Source organism: Theropithecus gelada, chromosome 4 (genome assembly GCF_003255815.1).
Source record: "Theropithecus gelada isolate Dixy chromosome 4, Tgel_1.0, whole genome shotgun sequence".
Classification (NCBI taxonomy): domain Eukaryota; kingdom Metazoa; phylum Chordata; class Mammalia; order Primates; family Cercopithecidae; genus Theropithecus; species Theropithecus gelada.
Genome location: NC_037671.1, coordinates 30,430,921 through 30,445,292, shown reverse-complemented (window position 1 = coordinate 30,445,292; position 14,372 = coordinate 30,430,921). Strand labels below are relative to the sequence as shown.

Sequence of the window (14,372 nt, the reverse complement as noted above, 5' to 3'; positions counted from 1 at the left end):
TCCCAGCACTTCGGGAGGGCGAGGCGGGCGGATCACGAGATCAGGAAATCGAGACAATCCTAGCTAACACGGTGAAACCCTCTCTCTACTAAAAATACAGAAAATTAGCTAGGCATGGTGGCGGGCGCCTGTAGTCCCAGCTACTCGGGAGGCTGAGGCAGGAGAATGGCGTAAACCCGGGAGGCGGAGCCGAGATCCTGCCACTGCACTCCAGACTGGGAGAGAGAGTGAGACTCCGTCTCAAAAAAAAAAAAAAAGACTTCTGATTCTTAACGGTATTCATTTAATACAGTATTCACTAATGCATGAGCAATCATTATGGGAAAGAGACTATGGATGTCACTTCTTTATCTCAAGGAGTACACAGTAATTAAGAGTAGGCAAGGCATACATTCAAATCTCTACCACATTAGGCACTTGTGACACAATACTTAACCTGCAAACGCACTATTATATCGCAAGTGTTTTGGCAGCTACGCGAGGGCCTGCAAGGACTGAAATTCTGGAAAAGTACCAGCCTTAATATCTCTTACTTCTCACTTCATTTTCCACAAGTCAGCAGAGGCTTGCACCAGGGAACTTACATGGATGGTGTCTGGAACAAAAAGATAAAACAGACCTTCAGTTCTTGATAAAATTAGGTATGGCCTCTTTTACAGAGCTTTTCTCAACCTGAGCTCTTTTTTTTTTTTTTTTTTTTTTTTTTGAGACAGAGTCTCGCTCTGTCGCCCAGGTTCACTGCAGTGCAGTGGCCGGATCTCAGCTCACTGCAAGCTCTGCCTCCCAGGTTCACGCCATTCTCCTGCCTCAGCGTCCCGAGTAGCTGGGACTACAGGCGCCCGCCACCTCGCCCGGCTAGTTTTTTGTATTTTTTTTTTTTTTTTTTTTTAGTAGAGACGGGGTTTCACCGTGTTAGCCAGGATGGTCTCGATTTCCTGACCTCGTGATCCGCCCGTCTCGGCCTCCCAAAGTGCTGGGATTACAGGCTTGAGCCACCGCGCCCGGCCTCTGGGCTCTTTCAGAATTAGAGAAGACTAATAAGTCAGGGGGCAGAGGGAAGGGGACAGTGGTGAGAAAACACAGACATAAAGGAAAAATAAAGATGAAAGGGAGAATGCTGAAGGGCGGGAACTAGGAGTGGATAGGTAGCCTGTTCCTGTACACATTTCCTCTACCAAATTTGTTAGCCACATTCCCAAAGATGCCCTGACTGCACTGCCGTCTCCCAGGCTCAAGTCTCTGCTTGTGAATCTGGATTTTAGAAAATAGGTAATGGTCTACCTTTCAACTTATGAACACCACACTATATACTATATACTATATATAGGTATATGTAGGTAATATATGTGTACGTGTATAGGTATATATTGTATATGGAGCTTGTGCCAGAAGGCAAATCAACTATATCACTACTCATATTCAGTTCCATTGACTCACTGATTGTAGGAAAACTTCCTCAGTAAAGGCAGCAGTGCATTTAATTATACTTTGGTGCAAGCTTATCTTACTGTACCATATTCACATGGAATATCATGCAGCTCTTAAAGGTTTTTAAAAGAAACCTGCATTTAATAATACAGAGAAAGTTCATGAACTACCATTGAGTGAAAAAAGCAGAGGGCAAAACTTTATGAATGGTCACAATTTCATTCTCAGTGTATTTGCATAGCAAAATCTTAGAAGGAAATAAATCAACATACTGATGGCTATTGGTTGACTTTTGAATTTATGTATAAGTCAAATGATTATATTGTAATACTTTCTAAATTATAAAAAATGCTGAAGTAATATTTATTTGTATTTGGTTTAACCTTCTGATAAATGTGATTTGAGGAGCTGAATAATTCAGAATTTAGTAAATGTAGGATCTGTCCCTTTGACTCTGTGATACTAAATTAAACAATTAACTTTATTGTTTTTATTGTTATTAATTCCTACTTCCAGTAGGAAGCAGTGGCTCACGCTTGTAACCCCAACACTTTGGGAGGCCAAGGTGGGAGGATCACCTGAGGTCAGGAGTTCGAGACCAGCCTGGCCAATGAGATGAAACCCCGTCTCTACTGAAAACACAAAAAATGGTCCAGTGGCGGCTCATGCCTGTAATCCTAGCACTTTGAAAGGCCGAGGCGAGTGGATCACGAGGTCAAGAGATGGAGACTATCCTGGCCAACATGGTGAAACTTTGTCTGTACTAAAATACAAAAATTAGCTGGGCATGCCTGTAATCTCAGCTACTTGGGAGAACTGAGGCAGGAGAATCGCTTGAACCCGGGAGGCGGAAGTTACAGTGAGCTGAGATCGGGCCACTGCACTCCAGCCTGGCGACAGAGTGAGACTCCGTCTCAAAACAAAACAAAGCAAAACAAAACAAAATACAAAAAATTAGCCAGCTGTGGTGGCGCGCACCTGTAATCCCAGCTACTCAGGAGGATGAGACAGGAGAACTGCTTGAACCTGGGAGGCAGACGTTGCAGTGAGCTGAGATCACACCATTGCTCTCCAGCCTGGGTGGCAAGAGTGAAACTTCATCTAAAAAAAAAAAAAAAAAAAAAAAAAAAATCCTGCTTCTTTCTATTGTAGTATACCTTTGTCTAATTAGAATGTCTTAATGAGTATTTTCAGAGCATCCATTATATCGATTTCTAATTTCAGAGTTATGTTTAAGAGGGAAAATCACAAATGCAGGGAAGTTACTATTCAGGCCATGGACCTTGAGGCTCTTATAGGCTCCATCTTTTTTTTTTTTTTTTTTTTTTTGAGACGGAATCTTGCTCTCTCCTAGTCTAGAGTGCAGTGGCGCAATCTCGGCTCACTGCAAGCTCCGCCTCCCGGGTTCACGCCATTCTCCTGCCTCAACCTCCCGAGTAGCTGGGATTACAGTCGCTCGCCGCCACGCCCGGCTAATTTTTGGTATTTTTTAGTAGAGACGGGGTTTCACTGTGTTAGCCATGATGCTCTCTATCTCCTGACCTCGTGATCCGCCCACCTCGGCCTCCCAAAGTGCTAGGATTACAGGCGTGAGCTACCGCGCCCGACCTAGGCTCCATCTTTGAAGTGCCTCCCCACACTGCTGTCAGGAGAGTAAGGCTCAGAAGTGGACTTGGGTAAATCTGGTTATATTCATCAGGGCACATTCCAAGGGTGGATTGAGGAGAGACTATTGGAGGGCTTCTTTATAGAATTAGAGAACCAAGATGTGAAGAAATCTTTAGGGATCAGAACAATGGGAATCTTCAATATTCCTAGGCATTAAGGGAAAAGGGAAGGGGCAGAATTGCCAGAATTTGGCATGAGTTCCAGCAACGGGACAGGAACCACCCACTGGGAGCTGTGCCCATGGGAGGAACACAGCTTGTCCGGGAGCAAGTAGGAGAAATACTGTACATGCATCTGCCTCTCTTTCTTTGTGCCCTCTTATCTCCTGCTGCTGTCTTCCATTGGCTGAATCCGGGAGCCTGAGCCGGGTGCCAGGAGCCAAGTGATACAGCCTTCCAGGGAGAAGAAAGGCAAATAATGGATCTGGAAGTGCAAATGCAGAATAATCTGCATTATCTGATTGTTGTTATAATTATAGTGATGCCTCCCAGGAGTTTGTTGGGTGATGAATTTCTGTACTTTTTTTTTTTTTTTTGGACAGAATCTTTCTCTGTTGCCCAGGCTGGGCGATCTCCGCTCACTGCAACCTTTGCCTCCCGGGTTCAAGCAGTTCTCTTGCCTCAGCCTCCAGTGTAGCTGGGATTACAGGCGCCCGCCACCATGCCCAGCTTATTTTTGTATTTTTAGTAGAGACAGGATTTCGTGATGTTGGCCAGGCTGTCTCGAGCTGACGTCAGTGATCTGCCCGCCTCAGTCTCTCCCAAAGTGCTGGGATTACAGGCGTAAACCACGGAACTCGACCAATACTTCATAAACTTTGAATGATAGGATAAGTTGAAGCCTCAGTAACTGATAAAAAATAGTATTTACCTCAACATATTTTTTGTTTTCTCACATTGGGAGCGCCGCCATTGCAAGGACGAGTATGAATAGGTTTGCCATAAACTGCTATGACAGAGGAAGTCTTGGTTCTTCCCAACAGATGCATCTCAGTGAGACTAGTATATAGAAGGCTCACCTTCTGTCAAAAAAGGGTGAGGAGGCATCTGGCCTGGGGAAGAATGTGATGCAGCTTCTGGCTTTAAGCAATAGCTTGGTTCATTCTAAGTAACCTGATAAGGCTGCAGTGATATTTTCTGGCTTTGTTATCCCAGTTTGTTTTTCTTGGAGACTTCATGAACTATATAAATAATGTTTCATAAATATTTTTCTAATTATACCAATAGAATGAATCCTCTTTTAAAAATACATATACTGGGCCGGGTGCAGTGGCTCACGCCTGTAGTCCCAGCACTTTGGGAGGCCAGGGATGGTGGATCACGAAGTCAAGAGATGGAGACCATCCTGGCCAACATGGTGAAACCCCGTCTCTGCTAAAAATACAAAAATCAGCTGGGTGTGGTGGCATGCACCTGTAGTCCCAGCCACTCCCGAGGCTGAGGGAGGAGAATTACTTGAACCCGGGAGGCGGAGTCTGCAGTGAGCCAAGATCGTGTCACTGTACTTCAACCTGGCAGCTGAGCTAGACTCCATCCAAAAAAAAAGAACAACAAATGCTGACCTCCATGCAAGTGTTGGAATACCCCTCTAAAACTATTGGTGTGCAAAATTGTGCAGGGAACACCAGTTACTGGTCTACAATAAGATAAACTTGCACCAAAGTATAATTAAATGCACTGCTGCCTTCACTAAGAAACTATTCCTACAATAATCAGTCATTCAATGGAAGTAAAGATGCTTAGTGATATAGTCGATTTGCCTTCTGGCATAAGCTCCATATCTTGAAACAGACCAGACTGGTAACTAACATTTATGAATTAGCACTGGGTTGCAGACCACGCTTTGAGTGGCTGTGCTTTACACAGTTTTATGCCTCATAGTTATTTACCCCAAAACAGAATGTATCCACTGACAATATCTACATACATTAGTACAATCTTGGATCAGTAGATAGCTAACTGGTTCTGTAGGACTAAGAGTTTATATACAAAGCAAAAAGAAGATTCTGATTTTGCAATATTTTGGTGGCCACTGCCTGATAAACAAGGCTCAACTAAAATTCATAGCACTTCTCCTTACAGCTAATGCCTGATAAGGCTATCGTAATACTGTGTTGACCTTTGAAATACCTAATAATAAAACTTTGTGGAACAAGTACTTTTGCCTCCTCCTTTGTAGGATGAAAAGGGAGCAACAGGAGCTGAGGAGACATAGATACATTTCTAGCCAGGCACAAATAACTGAAACTAGGGTGAGGTGTGGTGGCTCACACCTGCAATCGCAGCACTTTGGGAGGTCCAGGCGGGAGGATCACTTGAGACCAGGAGTTCAAGACCAGCCTGGCCAACATAGTGAAACCCTGTCTCTAGTAAAAATACAAAAAATTAGCCAGGCGTTGTGGCGGGCACCTGCAATCCCAGCTACTCAGGAGGCTGAGTCAGGAGAATCGCTTGAACCCGGGAGGCAGAGGTTGCAGTGAGCCGAGATCGGGCCATTGCACTCCAGACTGGGGGACAAGAGAAAGACTTCGTCTGAAAAAAGAAAAAAAGAAAAAGCTGTTGCCTCCCACAGTGGGTAACATTTGCAGAAAAGCATCTGAGAGCTCTAGAGAGAGGAGAGACAGGATTATCACTTTATCACTATAGAGCACATGCGACCCTACAGGGCAGAAGACGGTGATGTTTACTCAACTGTGTAATGAAATGAAAGATGTAAGGATGACTTCCGGTGGTGAAATCACATTTCGGATAGGTTGAGGAGAAGGCGGAATGCCTAGAAATCCATGTACAGAACAGCCCCACTCTCTTGCTATGACCTCCTCTTGTCCAGAAAAGTTTCCACCGGCCCTGGGGCAGCATCATGTTGGAGCTGCTGCATCAGGACTTAAGCAACAAAGAGCAAAGTGACCCCACAGGGTCAGGATCGTAAGCAGAGGTCTATGCGGGGCAGGAGGGCTGGGTCAGAGGGAGAGGGCAGGGCCGAGCGCAGGGAGTTACTGGAGGAAGGGGAGAGGCGACGTGGAAACGTCTCCTCCATATCTTGTTCCCCCACTCCCATCTTGGTCTCCAGTACTGTAAAAATTATTCAGTTCCGCACTAACAGTTGTACTCTTGTACGCTTTCATTCCGTAATCAGTGAATTCGGAACTCCTGTTTAGTCGGGCAAATTCCAGAGATAACTTGCGGCTGGGATTCAGCCGGGAGGCGAGCCGTAAGTCATCATTACTCATCACGTGTACTTGCACCTCCTGTGTCATAGTGTCAGGATGGCCGAGTGGTTTAAGGCGCCAGACTCAAGCTTGCTGCTGCTTGTGTTCGGGTCTTCTGGTCTCCGTATGGTAGGCGTGGGTTCAAATCCCACTTATGACAGAGTACGACATTTTGTTTTTCCCTACCAGATTTGTACCGAGTTTCGCCAAGGAATGCCACAATAGTTCAGCCGTTTCTATCTCCAAGATTTCCCGCCCCAACAGATATTCGCCAAACAGGGTCTCGCAAAGAGAGAGGCATCTCTCTTACACCAAACCAATCGACAAACGAAAACCCCTGACTTACAGAATCCTGGGATATTTTCAGTACCATTTGGACGCAGTCCCGCAGCACTGTTGGAGATCCCTTTCTCTTGCAAGAAAGTAAGCAGTGGATTTCCATCTATTGGTCTGTGAATCAGCTGACAAAAATTAAACAAACGAAAAAAGGAAAGAAAAAAGAAAGACACGAGAAAAAGGTCTCCGTTCTCAGACAGCCCTGTAGGAACGTTCCTGATTCCTGTATATCGTCTGTCTCCCTGAAAGGGGAATCTGACATTGATCTGACCAGCAACCGTCGTAAACACACACCGCTGTAGCAACGATGGTAACACCCTGTTCTTTTTCCTTAGTGGTTCAACTGATCAGTCATGTGACGGAAATTACTAAAATCTTCACTACTTTTCTGCACAGGTAAAATAATCTGTTACAAACTTCTACCAAAAGATTTCCTAGGTTAGCTCTAAAACCTAAGAGGAAGGAACCCCTAAGATTATGACACTGCTGAAAACACGTTTGGGTCATCGATAACAAAGAAATACTCATCCTGTTAAAAAGAAACTAAGTTTAAAGCTCCTTCTGAGATTGCGTCTCAAAATTACCGGATTTGGATATCCTTTCTGTCTCTTGTTTTTGAAGATAAAAATTGTATTATATGAAGTACTACGTAAATTGAAATCTTGGTCTTAAAATTAGGGTCCTAGGTTTTTTTTTGCAATATTAACATTACCTGGGTTTTCCTCCTGTATAACTTTTAAATTATTACCCAGTAAGTCCACTTCCAGGAATCCACCTCAGTGAAATTTCAGCTCAGCTCCATGATTGGCCTTGCCAGGTACAGTGCTTCTAGCATTTTGAGGTAGCATTGTTAGAGGCACCCTGTATGTCCATCAGTATACTGCCTATGGTTTTCATACTATGCAGCAGCCACAAGTGACCAAGCAGATGTACATGTAGCAGGATGAGTAGATTTTTCAAACCGTGTTGAGTAAAAGAAAAAAGTTAGGATTTATTTTTATTTTTTGAGACGGAGTCTTGCTGCGTCGCCCAGGCTGCAGTGCAGTAATGCAATCTCGGCTCACTGCAAGCTCCACTTCCCGGGTTCACGCCATTCTCCTGCCTCAGCCACCGGAGTAGCTGGGTCTACAGGCGCCCGCCATCACGCCCAGCTAATTTTCTGTATTTTTAGTAGAGACGGGGTTTCACCGTGTTAGCCAGGATGGTCTCTTATCTCCTGACCTCGTGATCCGCTTGCCTCGGCCTCCCAAAGTGCTGGGATTACAGGCGTGAGCCACCACGCCCAGTCAGAAGTTAGGATTTAAATTACGTAAATCAACAACATATTTTTCAAGGATAGTTTATTATAATTTCGGCGGGGCGCGGTGGCTCACGCCTGTAATCCCAGCACTTTGGGAGGGCCAGGTGGGCGAATCACTTGAGGTCCGGATTTCCAGACCAGCCTGACCAAAATAGCGAAACCCCATCTCTACCAAAAATACAAAAATTAGCTGGGCGTGGTGGTGTGCGCCTGTAATCCCCGCTACTCGGGAGGCTGAGGCAGGAGAATCGCTTGAAACTGAGAGGCAGAGGTTGCAGTGAGCCAAGATGGTGCCACTGCACTCCAGCCTGGGAGACAGAGTAAAACTCCATCTCAAACAATAATAATAATGTAGTCCCACCACTTTGGGAGGCCTAGACGAACCTAGCATACTTCACCCATCCAAAGTCTTTTCCTGCAGAGCCCGAGTCTGCTGACCACGAGTTACATAATGAAACTTAAGAGCTAGCAGCGCGTGTCAGGATGGCCGAGTGGTCTAAGGCGCCAGACTCAAGTTACTGCTTCCCAGGTTTGGGGCTTCTGGTCTCCGCATGGAGGCGTGGGTTCGAATCCCACTTCTGACACAACTCTTTTGCCCCTCTAATCCTAGGATTGGGGGACCGGGCGCGGTGGTTTACGCCTGTAATCTCAGCACTTTGGGAGGCCGAGACGGGCGGATCACCTGAGGTCAGGAGTTCGAGATCAGCCCGGCCAACATGGTGAAACCCTGTCTCTTCTAGAAATACAAAAAAAATCAGCCAGGCATGATGGCGCGCGCCTGTAGTCCCAGCTACTCGGGAGGCTGAGGCAAGAGAATCGCTTGAACCCAGGAGGCAGAGGCTGCAATGAGCCGAGATCGAGCCACTGCACTCCAGCCTGGGTGACAGAGTGAGACTCTGTCTCAAAAAATAATAATTTTAAATATTTTAGAGAGGTTGCCCGTATGTTGGGAGAGAGGAAAGGGCTGTATGGTGGGCATGACAAAGAAAAACAACAAAACAGTAAGGGAAACAGGGAGAGAGAAGGAGAAAGATTTCGTTGACCAATAACAAAAATGAGCCATGGACAGTTTGATTAATTTACCTCTCCAAACCTGAAGTCTCTTCTTCCTGTCTTCCCCGCCTCCATAATTAATTCCACCTTTTCACTCTTCTTCTCACCTCTGCACATTCACAAGCACCTACCACTCTTTCTTGCTCTAGAAACCTCTTAAAATGATAAAATTGTTAATTATTTTTCTCCATTCTCCACCTTCATCTTTTTCAACCATTCTTTTGAATTGAGACAGTTCATTTTTCTGTTACTGATTTTATTTCTGCTTCAAAGTATTCACAGCGTATTTTGGGCTAGGTGGGGAAACCGGAAAAGTAAAAATAAAAATCATGTATGACTTTTGTTTCTCTCTACAAAGCGCCTGCTTAGAACGCTGAATACTGAGCTTTGAGGGTCCCTCTAGCCAGGAAACTGTTACGGAGCTAGATAGAAACTTAGCACTGTTCTGAGTATTTGCCACTTTCCCTATTATTTCATTTTTGACTTAACCTGAAAGATAGCAACATAAGGTATTTTGATGACACTATTTTTAGCACCATTTAGACTATTCTAAATGGCAATCGGGCAAAATAATAAATACCGCTCTGAAAACCGGGAGCATACGCCATCCATCCGAGGTCTTTTCCTCCTTTGTCGGAGCCCGAGTCTGCTGACTAAGAGTTACATAATGAAACTTAAGGATTGGTAGTACGTGTCAGGATGGCCGAGTGGTCTAAGGCGCCAGACTCAAGTTACTGCTTCCCAGGTTTGGGGCTTCTGGTCTCCGCATGGAGGCGTGGGTTCGAATCCCACTTCTGACACAACTCTTTTGCCCCTTTAATCCTAGGATTGGGGGACCGGGCGCGGTGGTTTACGCCTGTAATCTCAGCACTTTGGGAGGCCGAGACGGGCGGATCACCTGAGGTCAGGAGTTCGAGACCAGCTTGGCCAACATGGCGAAACCCCGTCTCTACTAAAAATACAAGAATTAGCCGTGAGCAGTGGTGGGCGCCCGTAATCCCAATTACTTGAGAGGCGGCGGCAGGAGAATCGCTTAAACTCGGGAGGTGGAGGTTGCAGTGAGCCGAGATCGTGCCATTGCACTCTAGCCTTGGCGACCAAGCAAAACTCCCTCTCAAAAAGCCGCACACACACACACACACACACACACACACACAAAGCAAAAAACCACTAGGATTTGGGGGCTGAGCGGGGAGGATTGTTTGAGCCCAGGAGTTCCACGCCGTCTATACAAAAAATGAGCGATGCGTGGTGGCGCGCCCCTGTAGTCCCAGCTACCTGGGTAGGAGAAAGGCTTGATCACTTGAGAGCCCAGGAGAGCGAAACTGCAGTGAGTTGTATGATCGCGCCGCTGCACTCCAGCCAGGGCGACAGAGCGAGTTCATGTCTAAAACAAACAAAAACAGAGACAAGAGCTTGAGATACAGATTTTACCAAAATCATTTTGCAACTACCACCTTTCAGGAGCTGTCCCCAATGCTTCCGCCCACATTTTAACTTAACAAGCCGGTGAGTGGCACTTGCATATTCCCTGTACAATTATTTTCAGCATCTTAATCGTTTCTGCAAGGGATAGGCTGGAGTATTATTGCACAATCATCTCGTTTCCTTCCTCAAGATCAAACCACCACCACCTCTTCCCCCCACCCCCTTCCGCCTTTTTTCCTTCCGTGTTTCCCCGTTCTTCCTCTCCCTCGCTTATCTAGATCCCCTTTGATTCTTTCTGTGGGTGATGGGAGAAGGGATGTGAAGTGAAGAGACAGGATGTAGGTTATTATGGGACGCACGTAAGAGAAATATAAGACCTTGATGGACGAACAGAGAGATCTTCGTCTTGATTTAAAACTCTACCGAGTAAACAATAAATAAATATATATGTATGTGTGTGTGTGTGTGTATATATGTGTGTGTATATATATAAATAATATATATACACACACACACTAATCCCTCTTGCTTTATTAAGGTGGGAGACATACATCCAATATGTATGTCCAATTACATCCAATTACTTTCCATTCTGTTCCATAGTGATGCTTTCAATTACTGCCCCAAATTAGCAGCTTTCAGAAACTTCATTTCCTACAGAAATGAAACAACGAACATACACTCAGAAGACAATCCTGACATACTCGAATGTACTGGCAAGCAGCTATTGCAAGATCCTATTTTATGTACCCAACGATCGGGGTGAATTGTTTGTCGTTGTTGTTGTTGTTGTTTTTGGTCTTCAAGTGGAGAACTTCAAATGTTGCTGAGAAGTGCGAAGTCCTCCGTTCTTGTTTTTTGGTTAAAAGAATTTAAGCAAGAGACAAGCAACAACGAAGATACCATCTTAAGACAGTTTATTGCAAAAACGAAAATACACTGAAAGCTAAGTCAGAGCAGGCTGCTTGAAGGTGAGACAGCGCCAGCTGGCAATGGGGATGCCCCCTTTTTGGGATTCTTTTTTAATTTTACTTTTATTTAAATTATTTATTTATTTATTTTGAGACAGAATCCGGCTCTGGAGTGCAGTGGCGCGATCTCGGCTCACTGTAACCTCCGCCTGCCAGGCTCAAGTAATTCTCCTGCCGCAGCCTCCCGAGTAGCTGAGACTACTGGCAAGCGCCACTACACCCGGCTAATTTTTGTATTTTTAATACAGACGGGGTTTCACCATGTTGGCCAGACTAGTCTCCAAATCCTGGCCTCGTGATCCGCCCCCCTCGGCCTCCCAAAGTGCTGGGATTACAGGAGTGAGCCACCGCGCCTGGCCGGGAGTCTTATATGTTTATTCAAAAAGTGTCAGGCAGGAGGAGGTGTTACTAGTAAGCATGTTTTGGGTGATCCTCTGGGTGCACATGCGCTGTGGCTATACATGCTAGTACATACATTGCATGTCTCATTAACATCTTAAATCTCCCTCCAGGGGTGTGTTTTTTACTATTATAATGAGCAAAAGGTTACTTCTGGAGCAAGCAAAACTGGAGCAAACCGTACTCCGCTTGCCTCCATGGCATGGAAAGTCCCTTGTGGAGTTGTTAGTTCCTGCTTGAGCCAGATAAGTTCAACTGCAAGAAGGGTCCAAGGACTCTTGAAGTCTCAGATGCGGATGACGTGTCCCAACTGTCATGGCCCTCTTCCTAGGTGTGCCAGATATGTAGGCCAACCTGGAGCCCACCTCCCTGTTCATATTTAACTTGTTTATTGTTATTATTTTGAGACAGAGTGTCGCTTTGTCATTCAGGCGGTAGGGTAGTGGTGCGATCTCGGCTCACTGCAACCTCCGCCTTGAAGGTTCAAGTGATTCTCTTGCCTCAGCCTCTCGAGTAGCTGAGATTACAGGCTGCCACAACCACGCCCAGCTAAAACCCAACGGGGTTTCACCATGTTGAGCAGCCTGTTCTCGAGTGATCCGCTCGCCTCGGGATCCAAAGTGCTGTATTACAGGCGTGAGCCGCCGCGCCCGGCCAAACCCAGCATTGTTTTAAAGGCAAAGTGCAATAGTAGCAAACATAAACCTCTTGAATCAGATATATGTGTTTAAATTCAAACTCCATCACTTCCGAAAGTAAAATGTATGGTGTTTTATTTTATTTAGATCATTTGTGAAACTTTTCTTCATCTGCAAATGTAGGGAAAATTCTTCAAAATTCTTTGGGTATTGTAAGGGCGCAGTGGCTCACGCCTGTAATTCCAGCACTTTGGGAGGCCGAGGCGGGAGAATTACCTGAGGTCAGGAGTTCGAGACCAGCCTTGTCAAGGTGGTGAAACCTTGTCTCCACAAAATTACAAAAATTAACCAGGCCTGGTGGCGTGCGCCTGTAATCTCAGCTAGTCTACTTGGGAGGCTGAGGCAGGAGAATCATATCCGGGAGGCAGAGGCAACAGTGAGCCGAGATCGCGTCATTGCACTCCAGCCTGGGCTACAGGGCAAGACTACGTCTCAAAAAAAATTTTTTTTTGTTTTAAATCCTTTGGGGCCTGGGCACGGTGGCTAACGCCTGTAATCCCAGCACTTTGGGGGGCCGAGGCGGGCGAATCACGAGGTAAGGAGATCGAGACCACGGTGAAACCCCGTCTCTACCAAAAAAAAAAAAAAAAAAAAAAAAAAAAAAAAAAATTAGCCAGGCGCGGTGGCGGGCGCCTGTAGTCCTAGCTACTCGGAAGGCTGAGGCAGGAGAATGGCGTGAACCCCGGAGGCGGAGTTTGCAGTAAGCCGAGATCGCACCACTGCACTCCAGCCTGGGCTACAGAGCGAGACTCCTTAAAAAAAAAAAAAAAATCCTTTAGGGATTAAAAATAATTTACGTAAATACTTTCCCTAGCAAACCATGTCTCTTCTCAAGAGAGCATTCAGCTTCGTATTTCTATTTGCTGCCTCTGGCATTTTTACCGATTTGCAACAACTCAAATTCTCTGCCATTTCTGGACCAAGGAGTCCTACCTTCCAAACACTTTAGAAAATGTGCTCGGTGTCCCTTTTTCTCTGACAATTAAAATATTTCAAACTTATACCTCACACCCCATCATGTGCTCGTCATCCAGCACTTGACATCCCCGTCAGGACTTCTTTCTTCCTCTTTTGAACCCCCAAAATGTTCTGGTGTTATCAGCCACAAGAAAAACCGAAAACCTGACTTTCATACAAATATAACATGAATGTAGTGTTTAAGATTTCATATATCTCGCTAATTACTAAGTAAATTGGGAAAACCCCTTAAAAGATGAATTTGAAGAACAAACAACACACAATAGAAAGGCTGAAAATTGTATCTCAACTGAGTAAAATCTTAGGGTTAATGTAGACATGAATCACTTGAATTATTATCACTTTTCTATAACTTAACTTCTACCATCACAGAGCTTAGCCTAGTGAATAGAAAGTCAAAGGTGCATAGCTCTAAAAAAATCAGATACTTGCTAGAGGGTCTGCCAGACAACGCCAAGCACATCACTGAAAGGAAGGACCCAGTAATTTTTGTTGTCGATTTTTAAGTCTAACAATTCTTTCTGACACATATGACACCTTATAAAAGTTGCTTCGAAGTAAACATGGGAGAGTGTTAAAGGAGATGGAGTCTTGTTGTTTGTTTGTTTGTTTTGAGGTTATTTAGTTCTGACCTTAGTCTTCAGTTTGTCCATTTATACAACTGGGTGTGTATATATTTAATTTTAACGTTGTGGTCAGGCGGAACATTTAAATATCTTTTATGTTTTCCTTGGTTTACATTCTTTCTAATGGACTCTTTATATTTCCAACATGAATAAAAATGAAAATATTATTTTACTTTTGTTCTGAATCTTTCTTCTATATCTCCCTACTTGATTATTTTTACTTAAAATATCAGATGTATTATGTGGTGTGAAGGGACTCCAAAATCAGCAAGGTCCGAA

The 14,372-nt window shown here is 44.8% G+C and overlaps 3 non-coding genes across 3 annotated transcripts; all 3 read left to right on the top strand.

Annotated features, from left to right (window-relative positions):
• The first annotated feature begins 6,355 nt into the window (after positions 1-6,355).
• Positions 6,356-6,464, top strand: TRNAL-CAA. The gene is made up of 2 exons: positions 6,356-6,393; positions 6,418-6,464. It is a non-coding gene; the product is annotated as a tRNA-Leu (tRNA).
• A 1,953-nt stretch (positions 6,465-8,417) lies between these two features.
• On the top strand, positions 8,418-8,524 carry TRNAL-CAA. The gene is made up of 2 exons: positions 8,418-8,455; positions 8,479-8,524. It is a non-coding gene; the product is annotated as a tRNA-Leu (tRNA).
• Positions 8,525-9,686: 1,162 nt separating this feature from the next.
• TRNAL-CAA lies at positions 9,687-9,793 on the top strand. The gene is made up of 2 exons: positions 9,687-9,724; positions 9,748-9,793. It is a non-coding gene; the product is annotated as a tRNA-Leu (tRNA).
• The last annotated feature ends 4,579 nt before the right edge of the window (positions 9,794-14,372 follow it).